The sequence below is a fragment of the Ranitomeya variabilis genome, chromosome 1 (assembly GCF_051348905.1).
Source record: "Ranitomeya variabilis isolate aRanVar5 chromosome 1, aRanVar5.hap1, whole genome shotgun sequence".
Classification (NCBI taxonomy): Eukaryota; Metazoa; Chordata; class Amphibia; order Anura; family Dendrobatidae; genus Ranitomeya; species Ranitomeya variabilis.
The window spans coordinates 846,332,964-846,345,001 of NC_135232.1; the positions used below are offsets into that span (position 1 = coordinate 846,332,964).

At 44.0% G+C, this 12,038-nt stretch overlaps 1 non-coding gene across 1 annotated transcript; it reads left to right on the forward strand.

The window, feature by feature from the left end:
* The first annotated feature begins 2,058 nt into the window (after positions 1 to 2,058).
* TRNAK-UUU (transfer RNA lysine (anticodon UUU)) lies at positions 2,059 to 2,131 on the forward strand. Its single transcript has one exon. It is a non-coding gene; the product is annotated as a tRNA-Lys (tRNA).
* The last annotated feature ends 9,907 nt before the right edge of the window (positions 2,132 to 12,038 follow it).

The window sequence follows — 12,038 nt, forward strand, 5'->3', positions numbered from 1 at the left end:
GCCTGGATAGCTCAGTCGGTAGAGAATCAGACTTTTAATCTGAGGGTCCAGGGTTCAAGTCCCTGTTCAGGCGTCTTTTAAATTTCATCCTATCACTTTGTTTAAATTTCAGCTTGTGCTTTCAGTTAAGTTACATGCTTAGTTCACTCATTTGTTATTAAAAAATAAAAATGTTGCTTTTCTTCTAGATAGGAAAAGATACATTTGAATATGTCCAAACTGAATGCACGATGCTTTGCTTGATTATGGCATTGTACAGTGATATTAAGCAGGAACATATGTTTCCCATAAAAAGCAAGCAGAACCAAAGTGAGTTCTACTTTTCTCTGTAGCACATGTGGCATCAACATTATGAAAGACAATAAACATCAGTACTGAGCTGTACGTATGTGAATTCAGCTTTGGAGAAAGCTAAATCAATTGCTTGATGTTGCAGCTCCACCTGCTTGTAACTGCACAAGTCTGATAGCTTTTCACTGGGCTGAGTGCTCAACACTGCTCTTTCCCATTTTCCTATGCATAGAGTTAAAAGAGAGATGTAACCTGACACCTCATTGTGCTGGCAGACAGTGTTGACTTTGATTTTGAGTTTGCACAGTGACATAAAGAAAGCAGCATATCTTAGGGTACAGATCGATGAATAGGAAGAGAATCTTAAAAAATGTACAAACTTTTTTCTGGAGTGGGTCTGGGTATCTCAGTCGGTAGAGCATCAGACTTTTAATCTGAGGGTCCAGGGTTCAAGTCCCTGTTCAGGCGTCTTTTAAATTTCATCCTATCACTTTGTTTAAATTTCAGCTTGTACTTTAAGTTAAGTTACATGCTTAGTTCACTCATTTGTTATTAAAAAATAAAAATGTTGCTTTTCTTCTAGATAGGAAAAGATACATTTGAATATGTCCAAACTGAATGCACGATGCTTTGCTTGATTATGGCATTGTACAGTGATATTAAGCAGGAACATATGTTTCCCATAAAAAGCAAGCAGAACCAAAGTGAGTTCTACTTTTCTCTGTAGCACATGTGGCATCAACATTATGAAAGACAATAAACATCAGTACTGAGCTGTACGTATGTGAATTCAGCTTTGGAGAAAGCTAAATCAATTGCTTGATGTTGCAGCTCCACCTGCTTGTAACTGCACAAGTCTGATAGCTTTTCACTGGGCTGAGTGCTCAACACTGCTCTTTCCCATTTTCCTATGCATAGAGTTAAAAGAGAGATGTAACCTGACACCTCATTGCGCTGGCAGACAGTGTTGACTTTGATTTTGAGTTTGCACAAAGACATAAAGAAATCAGCATATCTTAGGGTATAGATCGATGAATAGGAAGAGAATCTTAAACAATGTACAAACTTTTTTCTGGAGAGGGCCTGGGTAGCTCAGTCGGTAGAGAATCAGACTTTTAATCTGAGGGTCCAGGGTTCAAGTCCCTGTTCAGGCGTCTTTTAAATTTCATCCTATCACTTTGTTTAAATTTCAGCTTGTGCTTTAAGTTAAGTTACATGCTTAGTTCACTCATTTGTTATTAAAAAATAAAAATGTTGCTTTTCTTCTAGATAGGAAAAGATACATTTGAATATGTCCAAACTGAATGCACGATGATTTGCTTGATTTTGGCATTGTACAGTGATATTAAGCAGGAACATATGTTTCCCATAAAAAGCAAGCAGAACCAAAGTGAGTTCTACTTTTCTCTGTAGCACATGTGGCATCAACATTATGAAAGACAATAAACATCAGTACTGAGCTGTACGTATGTGAAGTCAGCTTTGGAGAAAGCTAAATCAATTGCTTGATGTTGCAGCTCCACCTGCTTGTAACTGCACAAGTCTGATAGCTTTTCACTGGGCTGAGTGCTCAACACTGCTCTTTCCCATTTTCCTATGCATAGAGTTAAAAAAGAGATGTAACCTGACACCTCATTGTGCTGGCAGACAGTGTTGACTTTGATTTTGAGTTTGCACAGTGACATAAAGAAAGCAGCATATCTTAGGGTACAGATCGATGAATAGGAAGAGAATCTTAAAAAATGTACAAACTTTTTTCTGGAGAGGGCCTGGGTAGCTCAGTCGGTAGAGCATCAGACTTTTAATCTGAGGGTCCAGGGTTCAAGTCCCTGTTCAGGCGTCTTTTAAATTTCATCCTATCACTTTGTTTAAATTTCAGCTTGTGCTTTCAGTTAAGTTACATGCTTAGTTCACTCATTTGTTATTAAAAAATAAAAATGTTGCTTTTCTTCTAGATAGGAAAAGATACATTTGAATATGTCCAAACTGAATGCACGATGCTTTGCTTGATTATGGCATTGTACAGTGATATTAAGCAGGAACATATGTTTCCCATAAAAAGCAAGCAGAACCAAAGTGAGTTCTACTTTTCTCTGTAGCACATGTGGCATCAACATTATGAAAGACAATAAACATCAGTACTGAGCTGTACGTATGTGAATTCAGCTTTGGAGAAAGCTAAATCAATTGCTTGATGTTGCAGCTCCACCTGCTTGTAACTGCACAAGTCTGATAGCTTTTCACTGGGCTGAGTGCTCAACACTGCTCTTTCCTATTTTCCTTTGCATAGAGTTAAAAAAGAGATGTAACCTGACACCTCATTGTGCTGGCAGACAGTGTTGACTTTGATTTTGAGTTTGCACAGTGACATAAAGAAAGCAGCATATCTTAGGGTACAGATCGATGACTAGGAAGAGAATCTTAAAAAATGTACAAACTTTTTGCTGGAGAGGTCCTGGGTAGCTCAGTCGGTAGAGCATCAGACTTTTAATCTGAGGGTCCAGGATTCAAGTCCCTGTTCAGGCGTCTTTTAAATTTCATCCTATCACTTTGTTTAAATTTCAGCTTGTGCTTTAAGTTAAGTTACATGCTTAGTTCACTCATTTGTTATTAAAAAATAAAAATGTTGCTTTTCTTCTAGATAGGAAAAGATACATTTGAATATGTCCAAACTGAATGCATGATGCTTTGCTTGATTATGGCATTGTACAGTGATATTAAGCAGGAACATATGTTTCCCATAAAAAGCAAGCAGAACCAAAGTGAGTTCTACTTTTCTCTGTAGCACATGTGGCATCAACATTATGAAAGACAATAAACATCAGTACTGAGCTGTATGTATGTGAATTCAGCTTTGGAGAAAGCTAAATCAATTGCTTGATGTTGCAGCTCCACTTGCTTGTAACTGCACAAGTCTGATAGCTTTTCACTGGGCTGAGTGCTCAACACTGCTCTTTCCCATTTTCCTATGCATAGAGTTAAAAAAGAGATGTAACCTGACACCTCATTGTGCTGGCAGACAGTGTTGACTTTGATTTTGAGTTTGCACAGTGACATAAAGAAAGCAGCATATCTTAGGGTACAGATCAATGGATAGGAAGAGAATCTTAAAAAATATACAAACTTTTTTCCTATCACTTTGTTTAAATTTCAGCTTGTGCTTTAAGTTAAGTTACATGCTTAGTTCACTCATTTGTTATTAAAAAATAAAAATGTTGCTTTTCTTCTAGATAGGAAAAGATACATTTGAATATGTCCAAACTGAATGCACGATGCTTTGCTTGATTTTGGCGTTGTACAGTGATATTAAGCAGGAACATATGTTTCCCATAAAAAGCAAGCAGAACCAAAGTGAGTTCTACTTTTCTCTGTAGCACATGTGGCATCAACATTATGAAAGACAATAAACATCAGTACTGAGCTGTACGTATGTGAATTCAGCTTTGGAGAAAGCTAAATCAATTGCTTGATGTTGCAGCTCCACCTGCTTGTAACTGCACAAGTCTGATAGCTTTTCGCTGGGCTGAGTGCTCAACACTGCTCTTTCCCATTTTCCTATGCATAGAGTTAAAAAAGAGATGTAACCTGACACCTCATTGTGCTGGCAGACAGTGTTGACTTTGATTTTGAGTTTGCACAGTGACATAAAGAAAGCAGCATATCTTAGGGTACAGATCGATGAATAGGAAGAGAATCTTAAAAAGTGTACAAACTTGTTTCTGGAGAGAGCTTGGGTAGCTCACTCGGTAGAGCATCAGACTTTTAATCTGGGGGTCCAGGATTCAAGTCCCTGTTCAGGCGTCTTTTAAATTTCATCCTATCACTTTGTTTAAATTTCAGCTTGTGCTTTAAGTTAAGTTACATGCTTAGTTCACTCATTTGTTATTAAAAAATAAAAATGTTGCTTTTCTTCTAGATAGGAAAAGATACATTTGAATATGTCCAAACTGAATGCACGATGCTTTGCTTGATTTTGGCATTGTACAGTGATATTAAGCAGGAACATATGTTTCCCATAAAAAGCAAGCAGAACCAAAGTGAGTTCTACTTTTCTCTGTAGCACATGTGGCATCAACATTATGAAAGACAATAAACATCAGTACTGAGCTGTATGTATGTGAATTCAGCTTTGGAGAAAGCTAAATCAATTGCTTGATGTTGCAGCTCCACCTGCTTGTAACTGCACAAGTCTGATAGCTTTTCACTGGGCTGAGTGCTCAACACTGCTCTTTCCCATTTTCCTATGCATAGAGTTAAAAAAGAGATGTAACCTGACACCTCATTGTGCTGGCAGACAGTGTTGACTTTGATTTTGAGTTTGCACAGTGACATAAAGAAAGCAGCATATCTTAGGGTACAGATCGATGACTAGGAAGAGAATCTTAAAAAATGTACAAACTTTTTTCTGGAGAGGGCCTGGGTAGCTCAGTCGGTAGAGCGTCAGACTTTTAATCTCAGGGTCCAGGTTTCAAGTGCCTGTTCAGGCGTCTTTTAAATTTCATCCTATCACTTTGTTTAAATTTCAGCTTGGACATAATCAAATGTATCTTTTCCAATCTAGAAGAAAAGCAACATTTTTATTTTTTAATAACAAATGAGTGAACTAAGCATGTAACTTAACTTAAAGCACAAGCTGAAATTTAAACAAAGTGATAGGATGAAATTTAAAATTTTTTAAGATTCTCTTCCTATTCATCGATCTGTACCCTAAGATATGCTGCTTTCTTTATGTCACTGTGCAAACTCAAAATCAAAGTCAACACTGTCTGCCAGCACAATGAGGTGTCAGGTTACATCTCGTTTTTAACTCTATGCATAGGAAAATGGGAAAGAGCAGTGTTGAGCACTCAGCCCAGTGAAAAGCTATCAGACTTGTGCAGTTACAAGCAGTTGGAGCTGCAACATCAAGCAATTGATTTAGCTTTCTCCAAAGCTGAATTCACATACGTACAGCTCAGTACTGATGTTTATTTTCTTTCATAATGTTGATGCCACATGTGCTACAGAGAAAAGTAGAACTCACTTTGGTTCTGCTTGCTTTTTATGGGAAACATATGTTCCTGCTTAATATCACTGTACAATGCCAAAATCAAGCAAAGCATCGTGCATTCAGTTTGGACATATTCAAATGTATCTTTTCCTATCTAGAAGAAAAGCAACATTTTTATTTTTTAATAACAAATGAGTGAACTAAGCATGTAACTTAACTTAAAGCACAAGCTGAAATTTAAACAAAGTGATAGGATGAAATTTAAAAGACGCCTGAACAGGGACTTGAACCCTGGACCCTCAGATTAAAAGTCTGATGCTCTACCGACTGAGATACCCAGGTGTTGTGAAATTGGATTCTGGGCTCCCCCGGTGGCCACTTGTGGAATTGTACTTGTGTGCATCATCCCCTCTGTTCACCTGCTCCTATCAGGATGTGGGAGTCGCTATATAACCTTGCTCCTCTGTCAGTTTCATGCCGGTCAACAATGTAATCAGAAGCCTTTCTGTGCATGTTCCTGCTACTAGACAACTCCCAGCTAAGTTGGACTTTTGTCCTTGTGTGTTTTTGCATTTTGTTCCTGTTCACAGCTGCTGTTTCGTTACTGTGTCTGGAAAGCTCTTGTGTGCGGAAATTGCCACTCTGGTGTTATGAGTTAATGCTAGAGTCTTAAAGTAATTTCTGGATGGTGTTTTGATAGGGTTTTCTGCTGACCATGAAAGTGCCCTTTCTGTCTTCTTGCTATCTAGTAAGCGGACCTCGATTTTTGCTAAACCTATTTTCATACTACGTTTGTCTTTTCATCTAAAATCACCGCCAATATATGTGGGGGCCTCTGTCTGCCTTTTGGGAAAATTTCTCTAGAGGTGAGCCAGGACTGTCTTTTCCTCTGCTAGGATTAGGTAGTTCTCCGGCTGGCGCTGGGCATCTAGGGATAAAAAAACGTAGGCATGCTACCCGGCCACTTCTAGTTGTGCGGCAGGTTTAGTTCATGGTCAGTATAGTTTCCATCTTCCAAGAGCTAGTTCTCATATATGCTGGGCTATGTTCTCTCGCCATTGAGAATCATGACACCCAGGCCCTCTCCAGAAAAAAGTTTGTACATTTTTAAGATTCTCTTCCTATTCATCGATCTGTACCCTAAGATATGCTGATTTCTTTATGTCACTGTGCAAACTCAAAATCAAAGTCAACACTGTCTGCCAGCACAATGAGGTGTCAGGTTACATCTCTTTTTTAACTCTATGCATAGGAAAATAGGAAAGAGCAGTGTTGAGCACTCAGCCCAGTGAAAAGCTATCAGACTTGTGCAGTTACAAGCAGGTGGAGCTGCAACATCAAGCAATTGATTTAGCTTTCTCCAAAGCTGAATTCACATACGTACAGCTCAGTACTGATGTTTATTGTCTTTCATAATGTTGATGCCACATGTGCTACAGAGAAAAGTAGAACTCACTTTGGTTCTGCTTGCTTTTTATGGGAAACATATGTTCCTGCTTAATATCACTGTACAATGCCATAATCAAGCAAAGCATCGTGCATTCAGTTTGGACATATTCAAATGTATCTAGTCATGTACCATGAGCTTGGAGCGCCCCCAGACGCAGGGCCGCGGGGTACTCGGTACCGGGCCTCTCTGTCTCGGTCCTGGGGTTGTCACGGTGGCTAGGCTCGGTCCGTGACCCTGCTAAGGGGCGTCCAATGAAAGATGTGATGGTGGTGCGGGGTGCAAGTCGCAATGAATAACGAGGACACAGGGTTGCAGTCTCTTTACCTCTTTACTGAAGGCTTCAGGATCCGCAATCCAGAGCACTGCTAACAGGGCTGGCTGAGACCGGCCGGTCCGAAGGCACATCCAGAGTTCCCTTTGCAGGTGGAAATCAGTGCCTACCTTCTAGCGCCTGTGTGTTGTGGTACCCCCCTGCTGAGCACCACAGGATAGTCCTCACAACTGTCGTGTATGTTTCTGTCCTTTCTCTCTCCGTCCCCCAGATGATTTGGAAGGGGCGCACCCATATGACGGGGTAGGCCTGGAGCTATTTTATAGGGACCCTAGAGACGCCCCTCTCCCACCATTGCCTCAGTTGTCTTCATTAGGTGTTTTAGGTGAGGCAGCCAACCTATAATTAACTGCCCGGCCGTAGTTTAAAGTAATGCGTGAAGTCTCTTACTTTCTCGGCGTTTCGGCCGCCGTCTACGCGCCTCAGAAGGATGTTGCTGATCTTGGGGTACGACTCCTTTTGGTTCTATTCTCCTCTGTGCTGTGATCCCGTTCCTCACTTCTCCACAATATGCTTCGGTTCGTGTCCTTCCTTAGGAGTCTGCCACTATATGGCACAGGCACGGCTCCGTAACGATCTGTCCTTTCCTAGGCCTCTGTCAGGATCCCACCCCTGACAGATCCTCTCTCAAGCTCTTCCCGGCTACTTTCTGACTAACTTCCTATCCAACCCCCAGTTTTACCAGAGTGTGAGGAGTGGCCTACTAGAAAGAACCACTCCCCCTGGTGGCCGGAGTGTGAAGTGTAATGTGTGTCTGTGATACCTGGTCAGGTGAACTCCTTTAGTGCCATCAGACATACCATCACCCCCCTTAGCGGCAGAGCGACAGTACTGCAACGACCAGGACTCTGGGGTGCTGCACTCCCCCCCGGTTAAATCCAGTACTCCCGGACTGGGAAAAGAAAAACAACAATACATGTTAACAACAGATATACAAAAATTGTTAAAATGCAATAAACAAGTAAACTTAACAGTGCTTCCCTTTATGGGAGGTGAGAACACTTGAACGTTGTGAAAGTTCGGTCATGCACAGTTTATGACTCTCAGTTCAGTGGTTGTAACTTTGAAATAGCAGGGACCCCAGGTAAACAAAGGGGTCCCTTCTGAAAGTTTTGGAGCAATTCACTGTCCATTACTCCATTGTCCATTTTTAAACCTGTAACAAAGATATTTACACAAACATTTTTCAACCAAATAGCAACCTTCGTTAATATCTCCAAGCTTTGTAGCGAAGCGGAGTTTGATTCTTGGTGCTACATGTAGACCTCCACAGTGCAGGGGTTGCTATTAGCCTAACAGGGCCCGCTATGCTTGCTACCGCTGGTGTAGTGCACTGCCTTCTAGCTACGCTTCTAGTGAGTCTGGGTAGCACTGGCATGCTGGAGCTCTCAGGGCTGCTGCTACCAACAGTGGGTACGGCTGATTTGCCGACAGCAGAGGGAGGACTTGCCGGTTCAACGGTTGGCATGGCATCTACGGGCGGGGTCTGCTGTGATTGCGGGCCCGGATGATCTGGCACCACATTTAGTTCTGGCGGGTTCGGTTGACGAAACGTCAGGACAGGTACCACGATGGCCTGATTTATTTGAGTCCAAGACTGGGGAAAATCGCCAAGAACAGTGTGTATCATCTTCTCCTCTTCTACAGGGGGAGAGGTTCCCGGATCTGTTTCCCTCTCTCTCAACTTATCAGGGCATATTTTAAGGTGGTCTCTGGATATTGCTGTTGAGGTTTCCTCTTCATCATTGCTGATGAGACAGACCTTCGTGTTGTCGAAATCGGATGGCAGGATGGTATATGGTTCCGCTTCCCATTGGTCATCAAGTTTGTGTAGCCTCCTCTTCCGTTTGAGTACTTGCTCACCGGGTGAAAAGGGAATCACAGGAGCATGCTGGTTGTAGTCTCTTTCTTGTTTCTGCCTGGCCTGGGCGAGACTTCTTTCCATGCATTCCTGTACTTTGCGGTACCTTTGCTGCCTCTCTGTATCCCAATCTGCATCCGGCGAGGTATCTTCGGGGGTTAGGACCCCCATGTCCAGATCAACGGGTAACTTGCTAGATCTTCCTCGCATCAGGTACGCTGGAGTGCAGTTGCTGGAATTCACTGGGATGTGGTTGTACATGTCTACCAGTTCAGGCAACTAAGTTGGCCACAAGTTCCGTTCCTCTACAGGCAAGGTCTTCAGTAAGTCGATCACAACTTGGTTCATCTTTTCACACATCCCGTTGGTTTGGGGATGGTACGGTGTGGTTCGCCTTGGCACCACTATCTGCCATACCAATTCATGAGTGCGGGGGTCGATGCTTCTCCGGCACAGCTTACCATCGTGAATAAACAGTTTGCTTCTCCCCTTCCACAGCTGTTGTGTTTCCTGTGGATCATCCGGACCGGGATGCAAACCTGCCTGCATCAGGAGCTCTTTCACCCGACGGACCACGAGGCCACCATCCTGGGTTTCTGCCCATCCATGGTGGGGCAGGGGATTCAGCGTGGCATCCTGTTTGTTCTTGTGCCTGTTCTTCACATGATGGGAGCACTGAGCGGCTTTGGGGTGATGGAAAGCAGGCAGCTCTACCTCTTCAAGTGCCTCCGGATCCTCCCCCGTTTCTGGCAAATTGGCATCCAGGACAAGGCATCAGCATTCGCATTCTTGCGTCCTGCCCGGTACTTGATGGTGAAGTTGTAGTTGGACAGCCGGGCCATCCACCGCTGTTCCAGGGCCCCGAGTTTGGCTGTGTCCAAGTGCGTTAGTGGATTATTATCCGTAAAGACGGTGAATTTTGCTGAGGCCAGGTAGTGTTTGAACCTCTCCATCACTGCCCAAATGATGGCGAGGAATTCCAGCTTAAAGGAACTGTAGTTGTCAGGGTTCCTTTCCGTGGGGCGAAGTTTCCTGCTGGCTTAAGCGATTACCCTCTCCTTGCCTTTCTGGACCTGGGATAGCACGGCTCCAAATCCTACATTGCTGGCATCCGTATACAGCACAAACGGTTGGTCATATTCAGGGTAGGCCAGTACCTCTTCTCCTGTCAGGGCCGACTTCAAGCAAGTGAATGATCCTTCCAGCCCCTCGTTCCAATCAAATGGGGTATTCTTCCCCTTGGTCTTCTTGGATTGGCCCACCAACAGGTCTTGCAATGGCGTGGCCTTCATGGTGAAGTCCTTGATAAACCTCCGGTAGTAGCCTACTAGCCCGAGGAACTGCCGGACTTCATGAAGGTTGCTGGGCTTCGGCCAGTCCTTGATCACCGTAACCTTGTCGGGGTCTGGGGCCACTCCTTCTGCACTCACCACATGACCCAGGTACTGCACTTTGGGTTTTAGCAGATGGCATTTGGACGGTTTCACCTTTAAGCCAAAGTTGGACAGGGCTTCAAACACCTCGGCCAGGTGCTTCAGGTGGTCTTCATAGGTCTTAGAGAAGACAATGACATCGTCCAGACACAGCAGCAAGGTTTCAAAGTTCTTGTGCCCTAGACAGCACTCCATCATCCTCTGGAACGTTCCCAGAGCATTGTACAATCCAAAGGGCATGTAGTTGAATTCACAGAGTCCCATCAGCGTCGTGAAGGCCGTCTTCTCCTTGTCCGCCTCTGCCACGGTAACCTGCCAGTACCCACTGGTGAGATCCAAGGTAGAGAAGTAGTTAGCAGATTTTAAAGCAGCCAGGGACTCCTCTATCCTGGGTAGTGGGTATGCGTCCTTATGTGTAATACGATTTAGCTGCCTATAATCAACACACATCCTCATTGTGCCATCTTTCTTCTTAATGAGAACTAATGGAGCTGCCCAGGGGCTACAACTGTCTCTCACTACCCCAGCCTCCTTCATCTCTCGCAACATGTCTTTGGCACACTGATAATGAGCTGGGGGTACAGGGCGGTATCTCTCTTTTATGGGTCGATGATCTCCCGTGGGGATATGATGTTGAATCCCTTTTACCTGCCCAAAGTCTAGGGGGTGCTTGCTAAATACCTGCTCGTACTCATAAACCACCCTGTAGGCCCCCTGTTTCTGGTGAGATGGGGTAGAGTCAGTGCCCACGTGCAACTCCCGACACCAATCTTTCAGTTGCCCTGGAGAACCGTTGTCCTCCGCCGGATTGGATGGGACCAAGGGTCCGGGTGCCTGTATCACACTATTACTAACAGTAAACAGCTTAGCAAGTGTGACGTATTTGGTTAGATGGACCTCCTCCTCCCCACAATTAAGAACGCGTACTGGCACCCTCCCCTTGCGGACGTCAACCACCCCTCTGGCTGTCAGGAGAGTAGGCCTATTATCTAAATATACGGGTTCTACCAAGGCCTGATAGTCTTTACCCCTGAGGCCGATGGCTGCCCGACACCATATTAGCATTTCGCTCCTAGGGGGTATCGCAATGGGGTTTCAATCACTCACTGTGACACGACCAATTTCACCACGAGTCAGCTCCACCTGCTGTCTCTGCATCAGAGCCCTGATTTCTCTTTGCAGGGCGCGTTGTTCACTGTAGCCAGCTGTTTCTGCTACCTGCTGCAACAAGACAATAACTTCTGCAAGACAATTTTCTATGATATTAGTACCAATGGTCATCATGGGATTACGTTCATGGCGGTCAATATCAACAATTACAATCCCTTGGGCCTTCAATTCTACCCACCCCACCTTGACGGTGACCTCCTTATACCCCACTTGTGGCAATGACTGACCATTACTGGCTATTATGGTGAAATCATCATCAGGGCCACGAGTAATATCGGTGTCCTCCCAATAACGCTTATAAAGTACGTATGGCATAGTCGTCACCTGAGAACCGGTGTCCAGCAAAGCGTTCATGGGGATACCGTCGATCACGATGGGAAGAACTGGTCGCCCTCCAATATATTTGGCTCTCCAGTTCTGTGGGCCTGATCGTCCTACTCCTGGGGGTTGGCCCTTTGCCCAGGGGTTGCTCGTTTAAATGACAGTACCTTGCAAGGTGGCCCACCTGGTGG